This window comes from Hypanus sabinus, chromosome 10 (genome assembly GCF_030144855.1).
Source record: "Hypanus sabinus isolate sHypSab1 chromosome 10, sHypSab1.hap1, whole genome shotgun sequence".
In the NCBI taxonomy this organism is placed as follows: domain Eukaryota; kingdom Metazoa; phylum Chordata; class Chondrichthyes; order Myliobatiformes; family Dasyatidae; genus Hypanus; species Hypanus sabinus.
Genome location: NC_082715.1, coordinates 68,249,059 through 68,267,783, shown reverse-complemented (window position 1 = coordinate 68,267,783; position 18,725 = coordinate 68,249,059). Strand labels below are relative to the sequence as shown.

The window sequence follows — 18,725 nt, the reverse complement described above, 5'->3', positions numbered from 1 at the left end:
TCGCTCAGGATGGGGCATCTGCAATGAACCACTAGAGGCCTATAAGCTGCGCAGGCCACAGCGGTGGACTCCAGTGTGGAAGACTGGATAGACAAATACTCTGCATCTGGTGAGTGAATGCTTTGGCAGGTCCAAGTGAAGGTAGCAAGCCTGAAAACCCAACGCAGTATGAAAGGTCTTGTCCCAAAATATTGATTGTTCACCCTTTTTCATATATGCTGCTTGGCCTGACACGATCCTCTAGCATGTTATGTGTGTTGCCCAGCCCAATATACCCTCCTAATACATCCAAATTCAAGTTCTCCTCATGTTGATCTTTTGAAGGTTTAATCCATTATCACCTCAATGTTGGCCTTTTAGTGCCTTCAATTCTCTTTAGCAGTTGACTTAATGCTTTAGTTGTTTGCTCCTTACTATTGGTTTTGTCCTTCAAGACTTTCCACTTTATCTGCTGAGGACAGTCTGCTCCTTCAGGACAGTAACCGCAGGGACAACTCTTCTGACACTGCTAATAACAGATTACATCAACTGCACTCTTGTGGGCTTGGATAAAACGTGCAAAAGTAAATGCATCAGGAGAGATCATCATTGTGGAGACCTGCAGAAGAATTAAAATGAGGAAAGCTACTCTGAAAGATAAAGGGGAAATAACATGAAGCTGTGAGAGGGTTGGGCAAAAACTGGCAGGTGATAGGTGGATCCAGGTGAGGAGGGGTAATCAGCAGATGGAGGAGGGGAGAAATAGTGGCAGAGTCTGGGAGCTGATAGGTGGAGGAGACAGAAGGTCAGACCTGATAGGAGAGGAAGGTGGAGCAGAAACCAGAAGGGAGGGGTGTCTGGGTGATGGGCAGCTGGAGTGGATATGCGAGGAACTAGGGAGATCAGGAGGAGAGAGAAAGCAACAGAAAGGGAGTTATTTCCTCTCCACTGTCTACTATTTGTTCCCCATTTCCATCTATTTTTCCACAGGAACATCAGCAATAACATTCAGTATCATTGATTAAGTCACTTGTTTGTGGGCTTTATTTAACCTCTGTCAGTCTATCACTTCCATCACCACATACTCATCACCTATATCTAGTTCCTTTTGCTTCACACACAGTATATTACAAAGAGCAGACCCAAACGCTACACTGACAATTTTGGAAGCTCTCTGCAAGGAAATCAGTAGGAGTCCTTCTGCAGCTGCCTCTGTAATGATGGCACCAGCTAACAAGAGTCGACCTCCGCTGTTACATTACATCAGAGGCCTGTGTTACTGAACAGGACATACGTTTCTCAGGAAATAGTATATTTAGACTTAAGTTATCTGACTGCAGATTCAACTTTCACAGAGAAACACAGAGGAGCACAGCACAGGTACAGCCCCTTCAGCCCACGATATCTGCACCAAACAAAACTAATCCACTCTTCCTGCCTCTATTCCCGAATGCGTCTGTCTAAATGTCCCTTATAGTTAGAAGGCTGAGGATATCCGACGTGTTCCCAATGGCCGAAAACCATTTGTTGCTGCTGCTGCGATGTTCTCACTAGCAGGAGAGTTATGAACAATGGAGTATTATTACAGAATAAGCTGCTTTTTAAAACCATGGAGCAGAGAAAGTTTGTACTCTCAGTGAGTGATGCATCTCTGAGGTTCTCTATCCCTCAGCATTGTGGAGGACAGTCCAACAGGTGCATTCTAAATGAAGAGAAGTAACATTCTGAAAGAACTTAGAGTGTTGGGGAACTGGCATCGAAGAGGTATTGAGGTTGTTGGAGACTAGCAATGATCATATTGAATGGTGGAGAAGTCTTAATTGTCCTGGTCATAGAATCAGAGTAGCACAGCATAGAAACAGGCTCTTTGGCCTAATTGGTCCAAGGTAACCAAGATGCTTATCCAAACTAATCCCATCTGCCTGCATTTGGCCCATAACCCTCTAAACCTTTCCCATCCACGTACCTGTCCAAGTGCCTTTTAAATGTTATCATACCTGCCACAACCACTTCCTCTGACAGCTCATTCTATATACAAACTACCCACTGGGTGGAAAAAGGTTCCTATCAAATCTCTCCCCTCACCTTAAGCCTGTGTCCTCTAGGTCTTGATTCCCCAACCATGAGAAAAATACGGCACATTCACCCTGTTTCTGGGCTGGTGGCCTACTTCAGCCAGTTAATCAAACAACACATGTTTGGCATGTGAAAGACACCAGAGTATCATTGTTTTATTTTGTTGTCACATGTACTGAGATACAGTGAAAAACTTGGTTTTGACGTCCATACAGTTCATTCCAAGCATCGAGGTAGCAGAAGGAAAAAGCAATAAGAGAATGCAGAATAGTGTTTCTGTGACAGAGAAAGTGTAGTGCATGAAGAGAGTAAAGTGCAAGGCCCACAGTAAGGTAGATTGTGATCAAATTATCTCTCGTACCAGAGATCCATTCAAGAATTTTTTAACAGCAGGATAGAAGATGTCCTTGACACTGGTAGAACATTCATTCAGACTTTTGTACATTCTTTCCAATGGAATGGAGCAAAGAGAAAGCGTCAAGAGTGGGTGGGGTCTTTGATTATTTTGGCTGATTTCATGAGGCAGAAGGAAGTATAAATGAAATCAGAGGAGCTGAGGTTGTGATTGACTGGGCCTGCTTGCTACTCTCTCCTATTTCTTGTGGCCTTGGGCAGGCTGATGGTATACCAAGCTGTGATGGTGTCTATAAAAACTGGTGAGGACCAATACAGAATTGGAATTTCTCCCTGTGAATGAATGTATAGCAGTCACAGGGAAAATTTCCAATTCCATATAGCCAACAGCCGAGTATAAATTCAGTGCCATGGCAAATCTGACCTCCTGCTGGTTTTCAGATTCGGAAACTTACTCACTGCTGTTAATGATCTCTGGTTTGCTGCTGTCCAGGTGTTTGTTGACTGCTCACAACCACAGTCCCCAGAGATCCTCCATTCCCTTCCACCAGTTTGAGCTTCCCAAGCAGCTCAGTTCCTTTGAATCCTGTGCCTTTCTCATTTTCCTTGGCCTCTCCCTCAAGCAGAACCCTCACTGATTAGTTTTGCAGCAGTTGCAGGCTTTCAGCTTTACTGCTTTTTTCACTATTCCTGCTACGTACTTCTCTGCACATTTAGACCAGAACCACTTGCATTGGCAATGGTCGGCCTATCCACTAAACTCCAAGCTAAACCTCTGCTGGAACACGGTCAAGTTTCCACTGCAGATACAGTAGTCACCCTTTTCCCCACATATACAATCTCCTTCATTACATCCATGATGTTCTGGCACTCTCAGTTAGCCTCTGGCTTCATCACCCTTCCACCTTTAAGTCATTCTTGTAACTTTATGTTCAATCTTCCTGCATCCAACCATTTTCCATGTTACTTCCTCAACAGCCAAAGACTCAAAAGTAAAAGATATCCAACTGGTTCAGTTTCTTATTGAATTGGATGAATGATGGCAAATAGTACTTGCAAATAAACAAAAAATGGAAATACTATATTTTTTCCTGGAGACACCAGGAGGGCAGATGCTGGGATCTGGAGCAACAAACAATCTGCTGGAGAAGCTCAATGATTTGAACAGTTTCTGTGGGCTGTAATGAAATTTCAGCATTTCAGGTTGAAACCCTGCATCAGCACTCTGCAGCCCTGCTTTTCACCTGAAACATTGACAATTCCTTTCCTCCCACAGATAATGTTTGACACAATGTTCCTCCTGCAAATTGTTTATTGTAAAGATCTGATTTGCTGAACTGCCATATGAGGTTGTTTCGTTCCACGAGGTCAGTTTAAAAAAAACATTATTCAGAAGCATCGACAGTGCAAGTCCAGTGAGTGGGGAGATCAACAACATGAAACACCCAGCTCATTTGCACCAAAAAGGACAGAAGAATACCAGTGCCTCTCTATTGTACAGCAAGGAGTGTATCACACACAAACAGATGTTTATTACTGTGTGAGCTGTTAACAGAACACAAAATAGCACTCAATAAAAAGCAAGGAAGGGAAGGAAGGTCAGTCACCATCTCAAAGAACATAGTAGACGAGCCGTTCCCGGCCACTTCTCCCCCCATTAGGGCTCTACGGCTTGGTCTCATTGCAGTCTTATTCTTCTGCCCACTATTTTCCTTCAGAGGGTTAGATTTAAATATCTGAATTGCAACTATTGTGATTTTCAGCTTTAGTTTTGTCCTGGAGTTTCAACAGCATAGAGGTGTGAAGAATTAACTGGTTGTTCTTTATGAAAGTGCTTTGCACCACAAGTGCAAGACCCTGTGTAAATAGTAAATAGACCCTGTGGATTAGTGGCTTAGTGCAAAACCATTCTAACTTTGAGAACACAACATGTTCGCTCGGCTGGGCACTTTAACCTGCAAGGCTATTCCCCACTGCAGTGTAAGCAAAAGCATGGCCATTGAGCAAATCAGAGCCCTAAGCTCATTCAACACAAATGTACCTACAAATGCATAGACCTGTTTACAGACGAAAATGAGAAATCCTCTCCCACATAGCAAATATTAACAATGATTTAAAAATAACATGCTACCTTGTGCTTAATAAAACTGTGACTGGCATTGAAGCTGTTTATCAGAGAAGCATGTCTCTATTTATACCACTATCAGCATTAATTGTGCAATTCTGACATTGCACATTATCTCCAGAGATTTCACAGGAAAACAGGGTGCTGACAATCGAGTGAACAGCAGGTGTTGGAAGAGGGTTTGGACAAAATGTTGGGAAACAGTTAACATGCAAAGAAATTCATGAGGATACAAACAGGGGTAGCATGTCAGTAATAGTCAGGATAAAATTGAGAAGCAGGTTTACAGTGACTGAACACTGATTGATTTAATGTCGCTGGGCTGTAGCTAGCAATGGGACAATGTTAAAGTTGATGAATAAGCAAAGCTATGGAGAGAATTTGTAAAATTAATCATCTGTGTCTAATCTAACATAGTATCCACAGTTCACAATAAATAGAAACATAGAAAACCTACAGCACAATACAGGCCCTTCGACCCACAAAGCTGTGCTGAACATGTCCTTACCTTAGAACTACCAAGGGTTATCCGTTGCCCTCTATTTTACTAAGCTCCACGTACCTATCCAGGAGTCTCTTAAAAGACCCTGTTGTATCCGCCTCCACCACCACCACCACCGGCAGCCCATTCCACATACTCACCTCTCTCTGCGAAAGAAACTATAAAACAGAATTTTCTTCAAGATATTCCTCACCTAGCCTTGATGTTCCAGGGTTCATTTCTCATCATCTGGAATATCTGGACAACAAAGAGGTGCCTACGTCAGCCACCTACCTATTCGACCACAGAAAAAGGTCTCCAGTGGACACTAGCTCCCTGGCCCGACACTCACCTCTGGAACATTTGGGTAACAAAAACACCTACATCAGATTCCTATTTATTGACTACAGTTCTGTGTCCAATGCTATAATTCCAAACAAACATCACCAAACTGCAAGACCTGGAAGTCAATGCCTCCCTCCACATCTGGATCCTTGACTTACTGACCAACAGAGCACCGTCAGTCAGGACAGGCAACAACACTTCCACCATACTTTTCCTCAACATTAGTGCCCAACAAGGTTGTGTCCTCAGCCCTTACACTTACACCTGTGTGGACAGATTCAACTCTCACTCCACAGACAAGTTTGCAGATGACACCAGCAACGTGGGCCGAAGTAAAAAGACAGTGCATAGGATAGTGTACCTGATGGCATTGTATCATGGCAACAACATTTCCCTCAATATCAGCAAACAAAAGAGCTGGTCTCTGATTTCAGAGAGATGCGGGGGTTGGGGGGGTGGAAGTGGAGTACACACCCCTGTCTGTGTTAATAATTCTGAGGTAGAGATGGTTGAAAGCTGCGTGCTCGTAGGTGTGCATATCACGAATAACTTGTCCTTGTCCATGTCCAATATGTAGATGCAATGTTCAAGAAAGCACATAAGCACCTCAGGAGACTAATGAAATCTGACATTGACTTTCACTTTCTATTGATGGACCATAAACTTCCATCTTTTAAGTAGATTTATTATCGAAGTACATACATGTTATTTTATGCTACCTTGAGATTCATTTTCTAGCAGGCATTTACAGGAGAAAGAGAAATACATTAGAATTTTATGAAAATACACAAGGGAAGACAAAGAGTGTAAATAAATAAAATAATACTGAGAACATGAGTTGTAAACAGCACTTGATCAGAGCAATACTAAACTCAGATTTTTCTTATTTCTTCTCCCTTTCTACCATGTCAGTGCTCTAATATGATGAAATAGTCTGTCTGGATGACAAACAAAACAAATCTTTTCACCGTACCTTGGTACACGTGACAATAATAAACCGGATACTAATCACTATCTTAACACCACTGATGCAGATAGGGGTGTGTAATCCACCTTACCTTCTGAAGTCTCCAAGGAAGGAACAACAGGTTCATTTTCAACTGCTCATGTGGGCTTAAGCTGTCAAGCCCACATTCAATTAGTAATGATTGTTTCCCACTGGACCTACAATATATTAAGGTTTCCTTTGCTCCTATCACTGAGCTGAAAATTACTCCGTTCATTTTCAAAGTGGCTGTTCACTTGAAGTCACCGGAAAAAGAGACCCGAGAGAAATAGAAGAGTTTGATTCAAAAGTCACCTAAAATGTTAAATCAGATTTAAATCCTACTAACTTGGCCTTTTCTCCTTGGAGCGGCGGAGGATGAGAGATGACCTCAGAGGTGTGTTGGATGATGAGAGGCATTGATTGTGTGGACAGTCCGAGGCTTCTTATCAGGGTTGAAATGGCTAACATGAGAGGGCAGAGTTTTAAGGTGTTTGGAAGTAAATACAGAGGGGATATCATGGCGTAGGTTTTTTTTATGCAAAGGATGGTGAGTGCATGGAATGGGCTGCCGGCAACGGTGATGTAGGCAGACACAATAGGGTCTTTTAAGAGTCTCTTGGATAGATACATGGAGCTTAGAAAAATAGAGGGCTATGGGTAACCCTTGGTAATTTCTAAAGCAAGTACATGTTCGGCACAGCTTTGTGGGCCAAAGGGCCTGTATTCTGCTGTAGGTTTTCTATGTTTCTATGTTTTATGTTTAATAAAGTATACCCACATTTATTACCTTCTATTTTACAGGAAATTGCAATTAATCATGTCATTATCGGAAGGGCAATTGAACTTTTACATTAGTTCAAAGCCAGGAGATAACTTTGTTGCACAAGGAAATGTTAGTTAATATTTCAGACCGATTATTATGTACTGCTGAGGGAAGGTAGGTCATATCACAGCACTCAATACATCTGAGTACAATGGTCCATTGTTGAGTGCTTGCATTCTTTTGGTGAGGCATGAATCCAGGAAGGATTCTCCAAGGAAAAGAATGTTGATTGTGGCAAAAGACTGCTAGGGGGTAAACTCTTCTTGGCTGCCAGTACTGTATTCCTCTGTGTGACAAACAAATGCTTGAGAAACAGAGGAACAGGAACAGGGGATCTGGAGTCTAAGATCAGTGTACAGAGGGAGGAAATATGGTGCAAGTTTGTGAAATCAGATGCGATGGGTGGACAGTGCTCAGGAAATGACAAGACTTGAGTGATGCAATTCTGGATGAGTAGCCTATCAACTTAATGTGTGATATGTACATACACTAGGGAGATCTAGTCTGCTGGTGAAAATGACATAAGTTTGGGTTTGCAGAATTACAAGAGAAGGCAATGTTACAGAGGTGGAATTGGAAAAATTCACAATTAGTTGGACTTAGAAATAAAATTATGTTTCAGCATCAAAATGTCAGAGCCAGGAAAAGCAAGGCTGCATCTGGCTGGAGTCAAGCTGGATTTTATCATTAGAAATAATAATGAGGACAAGGAGATGGCAGATGAACTAAATGAGTATTTTGCATCAGTCTTCACTGTGGAAGACACTAGCAGTGTTCCTGATGTTGAAGGATGTGAGGGAAGAGGACTGAGTGCAGTTACGATTACAAGCGAGAAGGTGTTCAAAAAGCTGAAAGACCCAAGGGTACTTAAGTCATCTGGACCAGAAGAACTGCACCCCAGGGTTACAAAAGAGGTAGAGGTACAGAACATGGAGGCATTAGTAATAATATTTCAAAAATCACTGGACTCTGGCCTGGTGCCAGAGGACGGGAAAATTGCAAATGTCACTCCACTCTTTAAGGAGTAAGGCAGCAGAAAGGAAATTATAGACCAGTTAGTCTGACCTCAGTGGTTGGGAAGATGTTGAAGTCAATTGTTAAGGATGATGTTATGGAATACTTGGTGATGCGGAACTAGATAGACAAAGTCAGCATGTTTTTCTCCAGGGAGAATCTTGCTTGATGAACTTGTTGGAATTCTTTGAGATTACAAGTAGGATAGAGAAAGAGGATGCAGTGGATGTTGTATATTTAGACTTTCAGAAGGCCTTTGACAAGGTGCCACACATGAGGCAGCTTACCAAGTTATAAGCCCATGGTATTACAGGAAAGTTACTGGCATGGCTAGACCACTGGCTGATTGGTAGGAGGCATTGTGGGAGTAAAAAGACCCTTTTCTGATTGGTTGCCAGTGACTAGGAGTGATCTGCAGAGGTCAGTGTTGGGACTGCTTTTTATGCTGTACGTCAATGATTTAGATGATGGAATAGATGGCTTTGTTGCCAAGTTTGCAGATGATGCGAAGGTTGGTGGAGGGGCAGTAGTGTTGAGGAAACAAGAATGCTGCAGAACGACTTAGACAGATTATGGGAATGGGCAAGAAAGCGCAGAATGAAATACAATGTTGGAAAATGCATAGTCATGCACTTCGGTAGTAAAAATAAATGTGCAGACTATTTTCTAAACAGGGAGAAAAATCTAAAAATCTGAGATGAAAAGGGATTTGAGAGTCCTTGTGCAGAACACCCTAAAGGTTAACCTGCAGATCAAGTTGGTGGTGAGGAAGGCAATTGCAATGCTAGCATTCATTTCAAGAAGTCTAGAATACAAGAGCAGGGATGTGATGCTGAGGCTTTATAAGGCACTGGGGAGGCCTCACCTTGAGTACTGTGAACAGTTTTGGGCTCCTCATCTAAGAAAAGATGTGCTGCCATTGGGGAGGGTTCAGAAGAGGCTCACAATGATTATTCCAGGAATTAAAGGGTTATCATACGAGGAACATTTGATAGCTCTTGAACTGCACACTCTGGTATTTAGAAGGATGAGGGCGAAATCTCATTGAAGCCTTTTGAATATTGAAAGGCCTCCAGACAGAGTAGATGTGGAAAGGCTGTTCCCCATGGTTGGGGAGTCTAGGGCAAGAGGGCACAACCAAAGGATAAGTGTCCATTTGAAACAGGATGCGGAGAAATTTCTTTAACCAAAGTATGGTGAACTTGTGGACTTTATCACAGGTAGCTGTGGAAGTCAGGTCATTGGGTGTATTTAAGGCAGAGCTAGTTAGTTTCTTGATTGTGTACAGCATCAGAGGTTACAGCAAGAAGTCTGGGGAATGGGGCCGAGGAGGGGATTAAAAAAAGATCACACATGATTGATTAGTGGAGCAAAATCGATGGGCCAAATGGCCTAATTCTGCTTCTATGTCTTATCTGTGTCACACTTCTCTGCCAGGTATCTGAGTGATCTATCTTGTAGCTATAAGTGGTGAAATAACAATCAGTTTGCAAAAAGATACCAGCTAATCCACAAAATACAATGGTCATTAAACCAGCACTGACTCCATGTATACTAACTGCGCCATCTGATTATTGGAACAAACACAAATCTCAACAGCAAGTGCCCTATACTCAAAATTAAGGTCATTCTGATATAACTGAATAGAAATGATTCTCTGGAATAGTTAAATAAATGCCAGCATGTCATATTGATACATTAAAACTTCTTTCCAAGATTGTTGCTACTTTTGTGTTCTCTTGTTTAAATGGATTTGTGAAATCTTGCCAAAATAAGTGCATAAACTTTGTCAGCACAAGCAATTGATCTGTCATTTGAATCATTCAAGATCTAACAGTATGAATTATCATCTAATTTAATCAGAGCTTTCCTAAGCTACGATGATTAAATGGTTTCCAATTATAGTCCAAGACTAAATTAAAGCATTAAGCATCTTCAACCTCCATAACCAAAAATATAAATTCCGCTCTTGCTCGTAACATTGGACTTCAACAAACATCATTTGGTTCCTTTGTGAAAAGACAACATTAGGCAGAACCTTGCCCAAAACACACCTTTGCCCCTAATGTTGAAAATTTCTGATGTCAATAAATATTGAAAAGAACATTTCAACGAGACTCAAATTTAATATAGATTCACTCAAAGATGAAAGATAAAACTGCTATTTTCAATACTATATTAGAATCTCTTCACAACCTACCAAATAATAAACACTCCAGTTTTATGACAAACACCACAGAGGAAACAGGAACAGTGTTACTCACCTTCTGGTTCACCACACAAGGTACACTGGGATTCTAAAACAAAAGAAACAAAAATTAGTCCTTCAGTCTTTCAGATTTTGAATGAGAGAAACACAACATGTACAAACTATGGGGAGCAAATCAACTTCATTTATTATTCATCCACAAAGCACACAGAGTGTTACAACTCCATTTAACTGCAGTTTATCTGCAGTTTGTGTGATCTGTTCCTTTCCCATTTATTGCTGAACCCAAATGGATGATTTCATTACATTTATACATTTCTGGGATGTGCTCTGGCTCCTATTAGCCACGTATATTGCCAACATGAATTCACATCCTAGCTTTTATTAAGACACCCACATCTTAATTTTAACTCTTGCAAACTTTATTGCAATGCTTAAAGGAAAGAAGGCACCCTCTTCAGAAATGTACAGCTGACACAGTTATAGATCTGGCTCTGTTAAACATTGCATAGAGACATCCCTAATGTTTGGACATTTGAGATGACTTTGCTCCAATATTTAGCAATACCAACACTGATGGGCTTTGGAAGAGTGGCCAAGCTTCCTTAATGCCTTTCAAGCAGTCAAGTCCCAGTAGCGTACCTGGTGCGAACGAAAGCCTAGTTTAATTTGTGGACCAAATTTAAGTTACCCGACATCATGCTACAATGTATAAAACTTTAGTCAGACTGGATTTGGAGTTTTTGCATGCCCCCATGATGGGAAGGATATGGAAGCCGTGGAGGAGATTTACTGGGATGTTGCCTGGATTACAAGGAGAGGCTGGATAAAGCTTGGCTGTCTTCTCTGGTGTATCAGAGGCTGAGGGGAGGGACAAAGATAGGGTAAACAGTCAGAATCTTTTTCACAGGATAGAAATGTCAGACACCGGAGTCCATGCTTTTAAGGTTAGAGGAGGGAAATTTAAAGGTAACATGAGGGGCAAGTTGTTTTTTTTTAATTAACATGGAGTGGTAGGAGCCTGCAATAAGTTAACAGTAGTACTAATGGTGGAGTTTAAGAGGCTTTTATGCAGACACACCGGTAGGAAGGGAACAGAGGGATATGGATGACACACAGCAGGAGAATATTTAGTATAAGCTATCAAGATCGGCACAACATTGTGAGCAAGGTAACCTGTCCGGCGCTTTACTATACTGTGGTGTTCCACTTAGAAGCATGACTCTCTGACTCCAAGATGGAAACATGTAGATATTTGCAATCTGCTCCAATTTATGAAACTTTTGCCATTTATGATTAATGTAAATGGACAGGACCAGTACACTTGAAGAAAGTGAGATGGTTAAAGTATACAAGTTCTCGCATTCCTCATGTTCCTGAGTAATTCACTGCACACAGAAGAGGTTATTAAGGCACCCACATTCATGCCATCCTTTATGCCCGACCATACCCATTTCACCTGTCTGCATTGGAAACATATCCTTCTCCACCTTCTCAGTTTAAATGTCTCTTAAATGTCCCAACCATATTTGATTCCACTATCTCCTCTGGCAATGAGTTCCAGATATCAGCTCCACTCTGTGTGAAAAAATCTTACCCCTCAGATCCTCTTTCAAACTCATTCTTCTCACCTTAAACCCCTAACTCTGTTGTTACTAATATCATAGGAAAAATAATTTGACCTTCTACCTTTCTTATGTCTCTCATAATCTTACCAGGTAACCCCTCAATCTCCTTCCCTCTGGGAAAAACAAGCCCAGCTGATCCACTCACTCATAAACTCATGCGCTGTTCTGCTGCTGCAAGACAATATATTTTACTCCATACAATGTAGTGATAATAAACGATTCTGATTACAATACAATGCAGAAAGAATGGGGGGGGGGAAGGGGGTGGGGGAGAGGAGGATTTCATTGAAACATGTTGAATATTGAAAGGCCTAGATTTCTGTGTGGAGAGAATGTTTCCAATAGCTGGGGAGTCTCGCACCAGAGAGCACAGCCTGAGAATAAAAGAGCACCCCTCTTTAGAACAGAGATGATAACAAATTTCTTTAACCTGAGGGTGGTAACTCTATGGAATTCATGGCTACATGCAGCTGTGGAGGCGAAGTCATTGAGTATATTTAAGGTGGAAGTCGACAGGTTCTTTATTAGTCAGGGCATCAAAGGTTTTGGGGAGAAGGCAGGAGAATGGGGTTGAGAGGGAAAACAATTCAGCCATGATGGAATAGCAGAGCAGACTCAATGGGCTGAATGATCTAATTCTGCTCCTAAGTTTTATGGTCCAGTGATCTAATAGAAGTGGTTTCACTTGGCCCAGTCAGAGTAAGTCAGAGGGTGCTGCCACTCAAAAGGAGGTACAGGAGCCTGAAGCCACACACTCAGTGTTTCAGGAACACCATCATAGGATTTCTGAATAAACAATGAACCCATGGGCACACTCAGTGTTTTCCGTCTCTTTTTACACTGCTTATTTAATTTTTATGTACTTCTTGTAATTTATAGTTTTTATTATGTATTGCAATGTACTGCTGCAGCAAAGCAACAAACTTTGTGACATATGCCAGTGATATTAAACCTGATATGACGGAGATGAAGACAGAGTCTGGTCCTCAGCCTTGGCCCAAGAAAGATCTCTTCCCAGAGTTTTCTTTATTGGCAACTTGTTATTCTGCAACTCATTGCTATGGCTTTCTTGTTTGTTTTAAAAAAAAGTTGTACTTGTGCCTGGAAACCTCCATCAGAGTTTCTCCTCAAAACTGGATGTGCTCCATTGAAAAATAAAGTAACTGTGTCTAATCTGCTTTGTTAGCTGGAAGTACCTCCTCCTTGTTTGGGAGTGGACACTATGAGAACCAACACCTACATCTGATGGGTTCAGGCAGAGGCATCTTCTGATGCACGTCTCAGAAAAGATTTAACTGATATAAATGTTTTAGTTGGGAAATGGCATGTTCTTTACATTCAGCTGGAGGAAGATAAATTATAAGGAAAGCAGAAGGCAGCAGGAAAAGGGGAACTGTTTTTTTTAAATACTGAGACTTAAAAGTCACTTGGAGAATTGTGAACAGTTTTAGGCCACGTATCTATATCTAAAAAGGACGTACTGGCATCAAAGAGGGTCCAGCAGAGGTTTACAGAAATGACCCTGGGAATGAAATGGTTAACACATCAGGTGTGTTTGATGGCTTTGGAGTTGAGAAGAATGAGGGGGAAATCCCATTGAAACCTATCAAATTTTGTAAGGCCCAGACAGAGTGGATAAGGAGAGGATATTTCCTATAATGGGGTAAGTGTCAGATCATATGGCTCAGTCTTAGAATACGAGGACATCCGTTTAGAAGAGAGATGAGGAAGAATTTCTTTAGCCAGATGGTGGTGGAATTCATTGCCACAAATGGCTGTTGAAGCAAAGTCATTAGGTACATTTAAAGTGATGGTTGACAGGTTTTTGATTAATTAGGGCAAAGGTTATGTGCAGAAGACAGGAGAATGGGATTGAGTGAGTTAATAAATCAGCCATGATAGAATCAGCAGGCTTGATTGGCTGAATGGCCTAATACTGCTCGTAGGTCTTATAGACTAAAGTATCTTGCTGGCCACAGGCACAAAGACAGACACACACATTCAACATGCTGTTAACAAGCAAGAGCCCTACCAAATGATCATTGTGCGAACATGGTAACATTGATAGAGCATCAACAAGCGGATGAGAATCTAGCTGGGAACAATTGAAGGGGCATTGGGAATTATAGCCATAAAGGAAAATGTTACCTGTAAACAGGTCAAAGATCATAAAATTGAAATATTAACTAAAAATGAACATGTTCAAGAAATAATGTTGAACAGAAGATTGTCCGAGGAATTTTACAGTGTAGCTTGGAGTATAATGTCAACAGGTTTTAATAACGTGGAGAATGAATAAGAACGTGAGGCTGTGGATGGAGCCAAAAGGAACAGTGTATTATTGTAGTTATTTGGCCATAAATATTTCAGCTCGGCACTGTTTTTCTGCTAAATAGTCACAGAGGACACATATATAACAGCCACCAGCTGTTCATCTGATTTGGTCTGTTAACATTTTACATTCCTGTATTCTGTGTCAGCTTTGAGAGTTTAGAAAGTTGGTTTATTGTTACCATATGTACTGAGATGCAGTGGAGACCCTTTGTTTTGCGGACCACCCAGACCTTTCATTCCCTATGCAAGCTCATGAAGACAGGACAAAAGGAAAAGTGAATGTAGAATAGGACCATAGAGCAATACAACACACATATGGGCATTCCGACCAACCAGTGCATGCCAACCCTGGTGACCGACCATCTTAACCCAACTTTCTGCATTTGGTTTATACACCTCCAATCGCTGCCTCTCTAGTTCCTATTCAAGTGATTCTTAAATGATACTATTGTATCTGCCTCATTCACTTCCTCTGACAGGTAGTTCGATATACATTATCCACCATCCTCTGTATGAAAAAGATTCCTCTCAAGTCCATTTGAAATCTTTTACCCTCCCACCCTAAATATATGCCGCGTTATGCCATGATACTCCCCTATCATGGGACAAGGACTGCTAGCATGAATTTATCTATACCTCATAATTTTAAACATTTTATATGATCAATAAGATTTCTATAAGGTTTAAATACACTCAGTGGCCACTTTATTTGATACCTCCCGTACCTAATGAAGTGGCCACTGTCTCTTGCTGCTACAGTCATCCACTTCAAGGTCTGCTGTGCTGTGAGTTCACAGAAGCTCTTTTGCACACCATTGTTGTAAGTGAACTTGAGCAACTGTGTAAATCTGAGTTACTGTTGCCTTCCTGACAACTTGAACTCGTCTGGTCATTCTCCTCTGACCTCTCTTATAAACAAGGCACTTTCACTCAAAAAAAATGCTCCTTGCTGGATGTTTTTTTCTGTTTCTCCCACCCTTCTCTGTACACTACAGAGAGCATTATGCATGAAAATCCCAGCTTCAGAGATACTCAAACCATCCCATCTAGCATCAATAATTATTCCACAGTCAAAGTCATTTAGACTATGTTTCCTCACTCCGATGTTTGGTCTGAACAACAACTGAACCACTTGACCATATCTGCATGTTTAATGCAATAGGTTGCTGGCAAATAGTTGACTTATTAGGTATTTGCATGAAAGTGCAGGTGTACAGGTGTACCTAATAAAGTGGCCACTGTGTGCAAGATCCTGAATACATCCCTCTTAGGAAACTTTTCTGGACACTCACGGTAGTCAATACTGGGAAGCTAAAGTTTCCCACTAATACAGCCCTGCTATTCTTAAACTATGAGTAATTTCTTTAAACACATAGTCCTCAGTTTGTTATTGTCTATCTGGGGGGGGGGGGCAAACCTATAATACACGTGAGTAACCCTCCCCTGCTATCTTTTAAATTCTACCCATATGACCTCATTCCCCAAGAATGTTATCCAAGTAATACTGTTATCATAAAGGTTACACCCCTTCCTCACCTACATATACCATCACACATGTAAAATCTGTGTCCTGGAATATCAACCTGCCAGTCCTGCCCTTTTCTCTGCCATGTTTCTGTTACGGCTATAAGCTCGCAGTCCTCAGAGCTAACCCACACTCAGAGTTAATGGTGGTGGTTTATGATAGAGAAGGTGCAATGCAGGCAAACAAATAACATGCACAGGCCAAGACAAAGTGGACTGAGAGATCTAGAGTTCACCTTTAGTGTATGAAAGGTCCATTCAAGAGTCTGGTAAAAATGAAATAAATGCCATCCTAGAGACTGGCGGTGTGCTATTTAAGCTTTTGAATCTTCTGTCTGATGAAATAGGGAGAATGAGGAATAACTGGGATGAGAAGAGTCCTTGATCATGTCAGTTGCCTTCCTGAGGCAGGAGGAAGCTTAGGCAGAGTCTGCAAAAAGGGAGGCCATTTTGTGTGATGGACTGGGAACATGATGGACATGTTCACTGCCCTCTACAATCTCCTGCGGTCTTGGGCAAAGCAAATGCCAGATCAAGGTATCATGCATCTGTATCGGATGCTTTCTATAGCGCATCTGCCACTTTCAGGGAACAATATATACTCTTTGGTCCCTCTGTTGTACAAAATTCCCTTAAGCACTGCAGTTCACTGTAAAAGTCTGACTGCTTTGTTTTCCTAAAATGCAGCAGTTTGCACTTATCTGAATGAAACTTCATTTGCCACTCCTTGGCCCACTTACCCAGCTGATCAAGATCTCTGTCATTCCTGATAACTAACTTTGCTGTCTACACCACCACCTTTCTAGTGCCATCTGCTGACTTGCTAACTAAATCATCTCATCCAAATCATTGATTATAGCAATGAGCCTTGCACCAACCAATGACATACTTTCCTAATCACAAGCATCCAGTTCAGAAAAAGTAGCAACCTTCCACCACTACCTTCTGCTTCTAATCATCAATTTAACTGTATATCCAATTGGCTAGCACTCCCTGGATCCCATGTGATTTAACTTTCATACAGCCTCCCTCAATTGTTGAATGCAATCAAAAGCCTTACTGGTCCCTGTAGTCTGTATATATCTTCCTACGCTCTTTGTTACTCCTCAAATAATTCAATCAAGTTCATGGTTTCCCATGAACTATTTCTAATCAGTCCATCTTTCCAAGTGCTTGAGTACCTTATCTTTCAGAATCCCCTCCAGTAACTTACTTATCACAGTTGTTAGCCTTACTCATCTACTGTTCCCAGATTTGTCATCGCAGCCATTCTTAAACAAAGGCACATTGAAGAAAATGAGGTATGACATTGAAGAAATCCCCTTTCAGTTAGCTGAACAGTTATGAAGACAAAATTTTAACTGAGATGCTAACAGACCCAGGCAGCAAATCATTGCAGGCATGTCCAAGGGAAAGCAAACCTTCATCCTGTGAACATCACAGGACCTTCGAGTTCATGGATAACCACTTTGGTCTTCTGAAGGATTCAAAGAACTGCCACCACTAATCACATTCACCAAGAAACCAAATACCTTTGCCTCCATAGTTTTCATACAACAATAAAATAAGTGGTACTGTTGACAATGAAGAAAGTTGTCAAAAATTACAGGGAAAGCTTGATCAGCTGATCGAGTAGGCTGAGGAGTGGCAAATGGAGTTTAACTCAGATAAGTTGTTGCATTTTGGAAAGTCAGACTCAGGTAAGACTTTCATAGTGAATGACAGTGTATGAAATCAGAAAGTGGACTGTGAGGGGAAAGGGGCACTTGGCACATCAGCATTCATCAGTCAGGGCACGGAGCATAGATGTTGACAGGTCTCACACAATGTTACTCAGGCCACAAATGGAGTATCGTGTTCACTTTTGATCACCCTGCTACAGGAACGATCTTTTTAAACATCTTTGTTCACAACATAACTCAGGCAATTACAGGTTAGAGAGCCTCATGGCAGTGGTAGGAAACCTATTGCAAGAAGATACTAAGGGATAGGATTTATGCGTATTTGGAAAAGCAGTGCCTACTTAAGTACAGTCAGCATGACTTTGTGCAAGTCCACTAACTTGATGGAGTTTTCTGAAGAGGCAATAAAGGAGCTTGATGAGGGCAAGGCAGTGGATGTTATCTAAGTGGACTTCAGTAAGGTGTTTGATAAGGTCTCTCAAGGTAAGGTGATTCAGAAGATAATGTGGCATGGGTCCAGGTTGAATTGTATGTCTGCATTCAGAACTGGCTTGTCCACAGAAGACGGAGAGAAAGGGTGGACAGCGTTATTCTGGCTAGAGGATCGTGACCAGAGGTATTCCACAAGGATTTAAAATTTCCGCATACTGATTGGGACTCCCATACTGTTAAAGATCTAGATGGGTTAGAGTTTGTAAAATGTGTTCAGGAAAGTTTTCTAAATCAATATATAGAGGTCTCGACTAGAGAGGATGCCACATTAGATCTCCTATTAGGAAACGAGTTAGGACAGGTGACGGAACTGTACGTATGGGAATACTTTGGGTCCAGTGATCATAACACCATTAGTTTCAACTTGATGATGGATAAAGATAGATCTGGTCCTTGGGTTGATGTTCTAAACTGGAAAAAGGCCACATCTGAGGAAATGAGGAAGGATCTAAAAAAGGTTGTTCTCTGGCAAGGATGTTGTTAGTAAGTGGGAGGCCTTCAAAGGAGAAATTTTAAGAGTGCAGAGTTTGTACGTTCTGGTCAGGATTAAAGGCAAAGTGAATAAGAATAAGGAACCTTGGTTCTCCAGAGATACTGGAACTCTGATAAAGAAGAAGAAAGAGATGTATGACATGTATATGAAACAGGGAGCAAATAAGGTACTTGAGGAG

The 18,725-nt window shown here is 41.4% G+C and overlaps 1 protein-coding gene across 1 annotated transcript in view; it reads right to left on the bottom strand.

Moving 5' to 3' along the window:
* The window catches only part of dlgap2a (discs, large (Drosophila) homolog-associated protein 2a), a 517,146-nt gene that overhangs the window by 400,613 nt on the left and 97,808 nt on the right, over positions 1-18,725 (bottom strand). Inside the window, exon 4 of the mRNA XM_059982028.1 lies at positions 10,450-10,482. The gene's annotated coding sequence lies outside the window, so the exon portion shown is untranslated. The remainder of the gene's footprint in view (positions 1-10,449; positions 10,483-18,725) is intronic.